The sequence below is a fragment of the Gracilinanus agilis genome, chromosome 3 (genome assembly GCF_016433145.1).
Source record: "Gracilinanus agilis isolate LMUSP501 chromosome 3, AgileGrace, whole genome shotgun sequence".
NCBI classification, from domain to species: domain Eukaryota; kingdom Metazoa; phylum Chordata; class Mammalia; order Didelphimorphia; family Didelphidae; genus Gracilinanus; species Gracilinanus agilis.
The window spans coordinates 35,413,410-35,425,909 of record NC_058132.1 but is presented as its reverse complement, the minus strand read 5'-3'; the positions used below and the strand labels follow the sequence as shown (position 1 = coordinate 35,425,909).

At 41.1% G+C, this 12,500-nt stretch overlaps 1 pseudogene; it reads right to left on the bottom strand.

The window, feature by feature from the left end:
* LOC123240939 overlaps positions 1-12,500 on the bottom strand; it is a 62,527-nt pseudogene that overhangs the window by 14,711 nt on the left and 35,316 nt on the right.

The window sequence follows — 12,500 nt, the reverse complement described above, 5'->3', positions numbered from 1 at the left end:
CTCCAGCTCATTTTACATTTGAGGAAACTGAGGCAGACAGGGTTAAGTGACTTGTCCAGGGTTACACAGCTAGTTAGTGTCTGAAGCTGGATTTGAACTCAGAAAGATGAGTTTTTCTACTCTAGGGCCAGCACTCTATCTATTGCAATACTTAGCTGCCTTTTCCTTCTGAAGATACCTTATCTTTATCCTGCATATCTTTTGTCTACACTTATCTGTGTACTTGCTGTCTCTTTCATTAGGAAGTGAATCCTCCAAGGCTGGAATTGTTTTGTTCTTGTCTTTGTATGCCTAGTATATCATGGGGTGAGTAGAAAATAGGAAGTGCTTGGTGAATGCTTTGTAAATGGAATGGAATGAAAGACAAATGCAGTAGTGTAGAGCACCTTCTGTTCCAATACCAGGGATCTAGGTAGCAAGAGCAATGGATAGAAGGCTGGCACTGGAGTTGGGAAGACCTGAGTTCAAATTCTGCCTCACTTACTTAGTTAACTATATGACCCTCTGCAAATCATTTAAACCTCAGTCTGCTTCCATTTTCTCACCTGTAAAATGGGAACAATAATTAGCATCTACCTCTCTCAGAGTGACAGTGAGAGAGTCAAACGAGAAAATATTTGGAAAATTCTTTGTGAACCCTAAAATGCTATATAAAAAAGTTTGTTGTTTGTTATTAAGCTGTGTCCAACTTTCTCAGACTTCATTTGGGGTTTTCTTGGCAAAGATACTGGTTGGCCATTTCCTTCTCTAGCTCATTTGACAGATGAGGAAACTGAGGCAAACAGGGATAAGTGACTTACCCAGAGTCACATAGTAAATGCTTGAGGTTGGATTTGAATTTAGGAAGATGAGTCTTCCTGACTCCAAGCTTGGCGTTCTCTTCACTGTGCCATCTCATTGCCTATTATTACTGTACCAACCCAACTGGAGCTCACCTATCTCCCTGCTTCTCTATTGCTGTGGATCTCCCCTACTCCTAATGTAGCCCATGGTTGGGGGCATGAACTGCCCTTCAAGGCTCCCCTAGGATTTTTTCCTATTTAGCCTGGCCCAGAGTAGCATAAGTAATAAGACTCACTTGAAAAATGATTCAGGGCTGATCTCTCAATCACTTCCCAGGCTAGAGGGATTTAGGCTAAGCATGGTCCAGTGAGCAGGACCCTGCCTGGGAGCCAGGAACCTTGGCTTAGGGGTTCATTTCCACTACTGTCTGGTTCAATGGCCTCAGGCAAGTCAAATACTCCCATCTGGAAAACGAGGGAGATTCTATATTTATTTACATTTTATTGCTTTTCTGGCCCAGAAATTGGGATGGAGATATTAAGTGGGGGATTTTTATAATTCCTCCCTCTGGAGAATGTGAATAATAGTTATTACCATAACTCATATTGCTATAGGCTCATAGACATATAGAGTTAGGAGGGAAAGATCTCAGAGCTGTCTTTCCCCACTCTTCTCCATTTTAACAGATGAAGAAACTGAGGCCCCAAAGTGGGAAGTGACTTGTCCAAGGTTACACCAGTCACATCAGAAGTGAGATTTGAACTTAAATTCTCCTGCTTTTTCCATTGTACCACATGGAGATTGCCAAGAATCCTTCTAGTTCTAGGAGGTACAGGGTACAGGATTCTCATTTTCCAGATTAGAGAGGTTGTGACCATATCTCATATCTTGTGTCTGTGCCACCCATAAGTGTATGAAGCAGCATTTGAACCATTTCTCCCTGAATTTATGAGGAAACAAGTTCCTTTTTTGGTTGTTTTTTTAAGCTACGAAAATGAGGAGGAAGCAGAATGGTACAAAACATGGACTCTGAAATCAGGATCTAGGTTCATATCCTTCCTCTGACAATCAGTTGCATATCTTCCCTGGATACCATTTTTCTCATCAGTAAAATGATGGGATTGCACATGACTTCTAAGGTCCTCTCAGCTCTAGATCTGTAAATTGGGTGCAATTGATTTGGATTCTAAGTCCCAGCTCTGATACATCATACTCAAGTGACCTCGAGTGAGTCACTTGACTTTTGTGGATCTCAGTTTTGTCATCTATAAAGTGAAGAAGTTGCCTTCAGTTTTCCCTTCACATCTAACAAATCGATAAAGATCACAAGAGATGGGAGTAGTTAGAGTTGGAAGGGCACGGAAATACATTGTTGGTGGAGCTGTGAATCAGTCTAACCATTCAGGAAAGCAATTTGGAATGGTGCAAATAAAGTGGCTAAAATGCCCATATCCTAAGGGGGCAGCTGGGTGGCTCAGTGGATTGAGAGCCAGGCCTAGAGATGGGAGGTCCTGGGTTCAAATCTGGCCTCAGACACTTCCTAGCTGTGTGACCCTGGGCAAGTCCCTTAACCCCCATTGTCTATCCCTTACCAGTGTTCTACATTGACTCCAAGACGGAAGGTAAGGCTTTAAAAAAATGCCCATATCCTTTGACCCAAAGATTCTACTGTTAGACCTTTGTCCCAAGGAAATCATTGATTAAAGGATATTGTATTAAATACATATTAATATATTTATTATATATGATTATATAACATTAACTTTTTTACTTTATTATATATTGTATAATAATATATTAAAATACATTATTTTATTATTAATTATTATATATTAAAATATTTAGAATAGCACTTCTCCTTCAACTTGGAAAATCCCCCTGTAACATGTATCCTCATCTTTCCATTGGTAAATTCCTCCTGAAGCCTCCATTTATAGAGGGTCCCAGGCTGTCCTTCATTCTCTTCCTGTTTCCCAGACTTCCAAACTAGACTATCTCATTCTGTAACTTTCCTCAGCACCTGTGGTTTCCTCATCTGGAACATCCAACCATCCCTGAGGTCTTTTCAATTTGGTGCTTCCCTTTTTTCTTTTTTAAAGACCCTTACCTTCTGTTTTAAAATCAATACTATGTATTGGTTCCCAGACAGAAGAATCATGGGGGCTTGACAGTGGCAGTTAAGTGACTTGTCCAGGATCACACAGCTAGGAAGTGTCTTGAGACCATGGAGCTTCCCTCTGTAAGGATCACCTCTTTCACCCATTGGATTATTCCTTCTGGATCCTCCATGTTTTAGAGGAGTTCATGTTGGCCTTCATTCCCTTCTTGGTCCTGTTTCTGGTTTCCAGCCTCTAAAATGACACTCCCAGACTAGGTACCTTAGCAGAAATGGGTTTCACACCCAGTTCCTTTGGTACCACAGCCAGTGTGAAGTCTTTTTCTACTGTACCTCCATCGTTCTGGGTGATGCCAAGGCTTCTCACCATCTAAGAAGCAAAGCATGGGAAGAAGGACCCGAGAGTGAGCCCTTTAAGCGACTGGGTAGGAAAAGTCCCTGGAGAATCAGCGTCACCAACACTTTTGACTCAATCTTGACAGAAGTCCCATTTGACTTAATATAAAGCTCTGTTGGCTCTTGCCCCAGGGAGGTTAAACATGCTGACCCTTCTCTTGGCTCCCTGCTGGCTGGGGGGGGGGGTTCTAGGATAGCCTCAGACCGCCTACGTTACCGTCTTCTTCAAACTCAAGCAGGGAGTGCCTAATCCGTGCCGGTCCCAACTCAGTGGGCGCCATGATGGATGATTGAGTTGGGAGGTTGTCGCTGGATCACAGACCCCATTGGGGGCTTTGATGTACTTGATAAACAGATTCATTCTGCAGTAACAACTGTGGGATGTGACCCTTTGTGGGGGAAGGTGGAGGGGAGCCACATCTCACAGGCCCCTTTGTTTGTTTTCAAGACCAAAAATGACAAAAAGATGACTTTAATCTCTCCAGCCTCCGTGGTGGGCCTCTTTGCTGGGCTCAGGACGGATGTTCCTTTAACCAGGAAAGAGGCTGGCTTGCATTCCTCCCCCTTCCTCCTATTCTTCTCCCTCCCTTTCTCCCATCCTGCCCCTGAGCCTTGGACTTTATTATCTCTGTGGGCTCCTTTCTTGTCTTCATCCGAGAGAGGACAGATGGGAAATGCAACTCCCAATGAATCCTTTGTCTTCACAGCCCACTCAGCTTCAACTAGGCAAAATATGGCGAGCTTAAAGCAGGGATTTGGATTTTTCTGAGGACTTGGGGGAGAGATTTGGGGGTCGTCGTTAGCTGTCCCGAGCACGGTCGACTTATGAGCTAGTTAGCAAACTCCCGTGTGGCTCCTGCCATGGAGCGTGATGATGTCTTTTCAGTGATCTCAGGCCATCTGGTGTTTTTCTCCAGAAGGGCCCATGGGTAGAAAGAGAGAGCTTGGCCAATGATATCCAGCTTTTCTCCTGTCTTTCTAAGTCACGCATGAGCAGCAGGGTAGCGTAGTGGATAGACTCCTGAACTCAAAGTCATGGAATCATTGATGGATAACCAAAAGGGGCTTCACAGGCCATCTAGTCCAGTTCAATCATTTTACAAATAAGGAAACTGAGGCCCTTGGAAATGGGTGATTCGCTCAAGGTTAGATAAACCAAAAGCTTTAAAGACTCAAATTCATGATTCCAGAGTCTTTTCACTGTACGACAATGCCTTAGAAAGATCTGAGTTCCACTCCTCTCTCCAATACCAGGGAAATCATTTAACCGTTTTGCACTTTAGTATTCTCTTTTATAAAATGAAAAGATTGGGCTAGATGGTTTCTGAGGGTCCTCTGAGTTCTGAGAGTCTCAATGTAAGATGCCATTCCCAGGAGTTCACATCATTGAGAAAAATCTTGGGCTGCCATATAAGTGAAGCATAGTGGATAGAGTATGTCAAAGGAAATCTGGGCTTGATATAGTAGAAAGAATATTAGCAAGGCAATTGGAATGTCTTAAATCCTGCCTTTTGTGCCTATTATTTGTGTGACCTTGGGTGAGTCACTTAATTTTTCTAGGCCTCATTTTTTTTTTTTTTACTCTATGGAATAGTAGATGGTATCTTAGTTTCCTTCTAGTTCTTGATCTATGATTCTATGACAAGAGTTCAAATCTCACTTTAGAAAACTACCTGTTGTGTGATCTTGGGCAAGACATCTTTTCTGGACTTAAGTTTTGCTTCTATAAAATGAGAGGGTTGTCATTGGTGCTATCTGGGCTCCTGAGGCTGAACCAGATTAAAATCTAATTGAACCACCTTTAACAAAATGAATAAAAAATGCAATGAAACATAGATAATGCCCATCTGTGGTTTTCTAAATCAGCAGGAACCTACAGGGATCTGTTTCTGTTTTGAGTCTGACTTCCTAAATTAAATGGATGACACTGGCCTTCTCCTTCACAAAATATGCCATCTAAGTGCCTTCCATCTCTAAGTATGTAGTCTGTGATCTCCAAGGGGAAGGATCAGAGAGTTAAAATCCTGTTACCTAAAAGGCAACAGAGCCTCAGAAAGGCACAGATATTAAGAGTCAGAGCTAGGATTCTAGCCTAGTGTTCCCACGCTACCCACACTGCTTCTCTAAAAAGTTAAGGAAAAACTGAGTCGAGCTTCCCCACTTTAATTTAGATTTAAATACTTTTTGAAAGGCTAAGTCGTGTCTGGAGTTTTGAGAATTTGAGCTGCAATAAACAAATAAATAAAAAAACAAACACAAATAAATAAATAAATAAGCAAGCAGACAGATGGACAAACAAATAAATAAATATACGTACATATATATATATATATATTTTACAGATAGGCCTTTTTCCCTTTTAAAAATCTTTTTGGGATACAGAACTAGTAATGGTAGTGATGGATCAGAAGCTATGCAGTCTTAGAATCCTTTGGACTGAGCTCCAAATTGCTCTCCAGAATGTCTAGATCACATCACAATTCCACCAACAATGTATTAGTGTCTCCTTTTCCCCATATCCCCCCCCAACATTTATCATTTTCCTCTTCTGCCAAATTAGCCAATCTAATAGGTGTGAAGTGGCACCTCAGAGTATTTTAAATTTGATTTCTATAGTTAGTGATTTAAAGCATTTTTTGTGAGTATAAATGACTTTAATTTCTTCATCTAGAAACTGCTTGTTCATATATTTTCACTATTTATCATTGGAGAATGACTGTTTTTAATAAAAAAAATTACATATAGGAGGCTTCAGTGCAGGCTTGGATAGGGGATCTGTCCTTAGGCTTGCATTGGTCAGACACCACGATTTGAGAAATTAGTCCTTTATCAAAGATACCTGCTGTGAAAATTGAAAAACAAGTTTTATACAGAAGACAAACAACTGCTTGATCACATGGGTCGATGGGGATATGATTGGAGATATAGACTCTAAACGATCACCCTAGTGCAAATATTAATAATATGTAAATAGGTCTGGATCAATGACACATTTAAAATCCAGTGGAATTGCTTATTGGCTACGGGAGGGAGGTGGGAGTAGGGGAGGGAAAGAACATGAATCATATAACCATGGAAAAATATTCTAAATTAGTTAATTAAATAAACATTTTCAAATAAAGAAAACACACACAAAAAAAGAAATATAAAAAGAAAGAAAAACAAATTTCAAAAGGTTCAGAGAAGGCATGGTAGGGATGATTCCTTCCTCTGCCCTAGTTTCCATTGTTCAGATCCCAAAAGGTGTTGGATACCCTTTCCATTTGGATACCAATTCACCAAATACTCCCATTCCTTGCCTGTCTGAGGTTACCTAGACCTCTTCTCCATACAACCTTTGGATCCATTATCTATCTCCCCAAAGTCATTGGTTGGAAATATTTGACCCTACTTGCCATTTCTCCTTAAGGTTCACCAAGACCATACTATCTGTCTTGCTATTTGTCCTCCAAATTTCTGGGCATTAAAAAAAAAAATCTTGTCCGTCATGTACCCTAAGGACTCATGCTACTACATTATAAGAATTGCTAGGCTTTCCCATCTTCCCTGAAGCTGTCACTTCCTATATGTATCTCTTTTCTAATGTATCCTCCTCCCAAAGTTTAGCATAGCTCTTCCATTCTGTCTCCTAGACTGCCATTTTATAGGGGAAGTATATCCAGGAAGGATGCAATTCTGAAAAGAGTGAAAATTTGAAGATAGAGAGAAGCAATTCTGATAGGGAGGAAGAGGGGGGATTAAATGTCTTAGGACCATGTTGGTGAACCTATGGCACGTGTGCTGGCAAGGTTGCTACACTCCTCTCTACCATGCCTGAGGACATTTTTCACTTCACCCACCCCTCTTCCCAGCAGCCCAATAAGAGTACTTCCTCTTTTCCCTTTCTGGGTTAAAGGGGTGGCTCACATTCAGTGTGAGGGTGCAGTTGGGCTTTTGGTCTCTAAAAGGTTTGCCATCACTGTCTTAGGAGATTGATGTGAATAGAAGCAAGGTGAATTTGCCTACCATTTTAAATTTAAAAAGAGAAGGGTCAAACATAGAAACCAGGTATAGTAACAGAAGAGGAATATAAAAGCACGACATCATCTTATAAAAATAGGGTTGAGTGTTAATACTCAGAATGAACTGAAGTTTCTAAGAAATACTACAAGGACAGAAAAAAAGTTTGTTTTTTTAAAAAATTATTTTGAGGAAAAACAGATTTAAAAAAAGGATAGGACTCCCCCTCCCCATTTAGAGTGAGTAGAATAAGAAGTGACAAATGGTGAGAAGGAACAGTTAGTTCTTTATTATTTGCACTGTTTTCTTTTCTAATAGGAATAATTTTAGGGGCATGTAGGGGATTCAGGAAGGACTAGCACCTCTGGTGTGAGGGCTTGCCAAGCCCTTTTCAGGGATGCTCATCCACCTTTGCTGTCTACCCTTCACCCAGCTCTCACTTGTGGCTCCAAGAAACTATAGCATGCACAGCAGCCACGCTCTGATAAAACCTTCTTGGCAGATGGGCTAAACCAAGTTGAGGGTAACCCAAATCCATCAATGAGTTCAAGGGTGTCTGCCCCAAGCACGTGAAGATTTTCCCAGGCAGGATGGGAAAATGAGAACAACTTGTTCCAATGGCCATGAAAGAAGCCTGGAGCTTGGTTAGACATCAGAGATGCCAAGTCCATCCATCCACTGCATCCTGAGTCGTCACCAGTTGTCCTGACTTTTGACTTGCTTCTGGACTTGGAAGACTCTAGAAGAGAGAGTGAGGCTAATGACTTTGTGCAACTCTATTTAATTCCAAATTCATTCACAAATCAAGACATCACCCTGATGCCACTCATCTACCTTGGAACCAATACATGGTATTGATTCTAAGACAGAAGATGAGGATTAAAAAAAAGAAGAACAGAAGGAAAAAATGCCAATCAGCTGTTTGTGTCCAGAGAAGGACAACCAGGATGGTAAAAGCTTGAGTTCTCAAGGACCTATCAGAACATAAGCAACCAGTCAGCGTCCTCCCTTCTGTGCTTCCCAGGGCTGAATAGTATTCCACATGTGTTCTGAGAAGAGCAGAGCTCTGTTGGCCTGGCCTCTCCTTATTCCTAGAAACCATGCCTCTCTTAATGAAGTCCAAGGTCATGGCAGCTTATATGTCAGACTACATACCCTTCAGTTCTCCTTTTCATTTGCATCACGAATTTTAAATGACGGGAGTCATTCTCCTTCAGTATTCCCATCACTTTCATCCCTAGCAGCTGGTTCTTTTCTGTTAATGAGAACAAGATCCAGTACAGAATTTCTCCTTACTAGTTGAAGAATGACATTTTCATTAATGCAAGTCAACAGCCATTTATTGGTTGTTTGGCTTTTTGGCACAGAGAAAAAGCAGATGTCTAGGTCATTGAAGTCCCCCATCACTACCATATTATGTTTCTCTTCTAGGCTAGTGATCTGTTTCCCAAATTCTCCCTTTAGTTCCTCCAGGTAGGAAGGCATTTTCTCAAAGTAGGGAGTTGTTAAGAGGGCAACTAATTATCCTTGATAAGTTCAAATCACTAGATTCAGGAAACAACCTCTTCTATCCCAAAAGAAGTGGCGTTTGTGATGGCTAAATTGCTCCAGACTCGAAGCTGACAAATGTTGCCCCATCCTTCAAGAAAGGAAAATTGTCTGCTAAGCATAAGATAATGAGCTTGACTTTGATTCTTGGCAAAATTCTAGACAGTATTATTATTTATTAACAATAATAATAAAAAATCATCAAGAGCAGGTCATGCCAGATTAATCCCATTTGTTTTTAGTATGAGTCCCTTGGGGTTATCTTGGAACCTTGTTTTTTCTGATAATGGTCTAGTCCTCCACAGTTGATCATCATACAATATTTCTGTTACTGTATATACTGTTCTTCTGGTTCTGCTCACTTCACTTTGCATCAGTTCATAAAAGTCTTTGGAGGGTTCTCTGAATTCATCCTGTCCATCGTTTCTTAAGGCACAATAGTTTTCCATTGCAACCACATACCACATCTTATTCATCCAGTCCCCAATGGGTAGACGCCACCTCAGTTTCTAATTCTTTGCTACTACAAAAAGAGCTTCTAGAAATATTTTGGTACAAGTGGGCTCTTTTCTCCTACCTCTGCTCTCTTTGGGATACAGACCCAGCAGCCTATCTTAAGGTTTGCAAAACTCTTTCTAAATATTTTCTCATTTGATCCTTATAGCAATCCTGTGAGACAAGTGCTAGCTAACACGATCTTCATTGTACAAATGGGGAAACCGAGGCTGATAGTAATTAAGTGACTTTCCCAGAGTTACACAGTCAGTGACTAAAGGAAGACTTGAACTTAAGTCTTCCCTACTTGAGTCCCAGAGCTCTGGGTACAGTGGCACCCAGAGGCCTCTTTTTGACAGACTGGCAAATGAAGGGACCAATTTGGTTCACCTATATTATAGCAAAGCATTTAGAGTAATTTCTTCAGCCGTTCTGGACAAAGTGGGGGCATGTGGTCTAGCTGAAGTACAACGGAGGGTAGATTTTTAATTGGTTGAATGACTGGATCCAATGGGTTTTCAGTAATAGACTGATACTTGTACATTGTTTCTCTCCAACATTCCATCATTAACCCTTTACTTGAAGATCTCCCATAAAGGGTCCTTAGTCTTTCCATTGACAGTCCATTCTACTTTGGGACAACTCTGGGTGATAGAAAGTTTTTCCTGACATCATTCCCGAATCTGCCCTTTTCCAACTTTCACTGCCTCTTTGCAACTTCTAATTCTGCCCTGTGGGGCCAAGAAGAGCAAATCTTTGGGCACAGGATGCCCAAAGTCTGTGACTATGTCAGTGTGTCTACTCTCTGCATGGGCGCTTCTTCCACCAATGGAGATCGTTTACCCTCTGTGATTTAGCAAGCAAGCCCTTGAGATGCTGAGAAGACAAATGAGCTGTCCTAGATGACAAGAAGTGTGGGAATCAGCCTAATGACTTAGCTGTGAGCCAATGGCTTCCACATGCTAACCATCCACATACTTCTTTTTGTCCATTCTTTTTTTTAACCCCTTACCTCTATCTTAGAATTGATACAAGTATAAGCTCCGAGGCCAAAGAGCAGTAAGGGCTAGGCAATTGGAGTTAAGTGACTTGCCCAGGGTCATACAACTAGAAATGTCTGAGGCTAGATTTGACTCCAGGTCTGATGCTCTATCTTCTTAGCCATCTAACTGCCCATCACTTTCCTTTTTTTTTTTTTAATTAAAAAGCATTTTATTAATTGAATTTATTTCCAGGTATATCAGCTCTTCCTTCCCCTCTCCACACCACACAAGACATCATCTGGCAAACAGATATGTATAAATAAATTATATCTTTCATTTTTAAATGTTTTTAGCTCATTCTCCAGAGGTGAGCATTCACAAGTTATTCTTCAAATATTACATCTATATGTAGCGCTATGTGATGCTCCTCCTTTGGCTCTATTCTTTTCGCTCTTCTTTATCTCATGTAGGCCTTTCCCAAGTTATTTTTTTTATTATCAGGGGCAGCTGAGTTGCTCAGGGGTTAGAGAGCCAGACTCAGAGAGGGGAGGTCCTGGATTCAAATATGACCTCAGACACTTCCTAGCTGTGTGACCCTGGGCAAGTCACTTAACCCCCATTGCCAAGTCCTTAACCACGACATGGTATTCATTCTAAGACAGAAGGTAAAGTTTTAAAAAATAAATTAATCTCATTTTTTCTCCTCTTTCTTTTAAAAGAGAATAATGGACTTGGTAATGTGGCTCACTTATAATTCTTGACGTCTGGGAAGTTGAGGCTGGAGCATCTCTTGAGCTCTGAGTTCCAAGTTGCCTTGAGCTAAACTGAGGTGTCCATACCAAGTTTGACATTAAGAAGCCCTGGGATCAGGGGGGCACCAGATTGTCTAAGCCTGGGTTCAAGACAGAATAGATTAAGCTTCCCATGCCAACTGAGCGTGATTGAGTCTATGCACTTCCAGTCTGGGCTAGATAGGATGGAGACCTAATATGAGAGAGAGAGAGAGAGAGAGAGAGAGAGAGAGAGAGAGAGAGAGAGAGATGAGAGAGAGGCAGCTATAGAGATAGAGGGACGGAATATAATAATGGAATTAGTTTATTGTTTTAATGGGAAAAAAAGAGTCTGGACTTGGGGCTATAGAGAATGGGGATTGAGGCTGGGAAAGTGGTTTTCAATCTGTATTGGAGGAAATTAAGGTGATGATTTTCTAAAATTGCCTAATAAAGTATGAAAATGGAATGTGATTCTACCTAGCATATTAAGAAGACCTGAAAATCAGAAGGCCATCCTGCTGGCAAATGCTTTTATTCCAATGAATACCCAGGGATGGTAGATCTCAGATCTTATCAATAACAACCATGGATTGCACCCAATGTCCAAAGATAATTCCTCCAGCCAGTCTCTCCAGACCTTATCATCTTCAACTCCACATTGTATTTGAAGTTTCTCAATGTCACATCCTACTGGAAGTAGTTCAGACTCAAATAGAAACAAATCCCTGCAGGAAAGTAATATTATCTATGTTGTTCTGGATTTTTATTTATTTTGTCAAGCATTTCCCAATTATACTGCAGGCGACATTTTGTGTGTTTGACCTCTCTGGTTTAGGAGGTCCTCAGACAAAGCCATCTGCCTGGAAGCTTCTGACACATTCCTCCAATTCTGCCTATCAGTCTAGTCATCTCTAGGTCAGATCTCCAGTAAGAGGGAAGACTTGGCCATAATCGCAGATTGTTAAAGTTTCTTTGAATCATACTAAGTAGGATATTCTTGTTTTATTTCCTTAGCTTCTCTTTCCTCCCTGCATTCAAAGAGGTCATTATTGCCATCATCATTGCTGTCTTTAGCCACACTTCCTGTGATACCTCCCATATCAGGAGACCTATCCTTGCCCAAAGCCTTCTTGACTCCTGGCAAGCTTTCTTTTTGCTTCTCATGAGATTTAATGGGGTTACGCCAATGGAGAGCATGGTACAAGCCTGCAGACTTAGCCAAAGATTGTGATGCCAGCCTGGGATGGCTTCTTTCTCTCTCTCTCCCTTCCTTCCTTCCTTCCTTTCTTCCTTCCTTCCTTCCCTCCCTACCTCCTTCCTTCATTTCTTCTTTCGTTCCTTCGTTCCTTCTTTCACTTCCTTCCTTCCTTCCTTCCTTCTTTCTTTCCTTCCTTCTTTCCCTTCCTT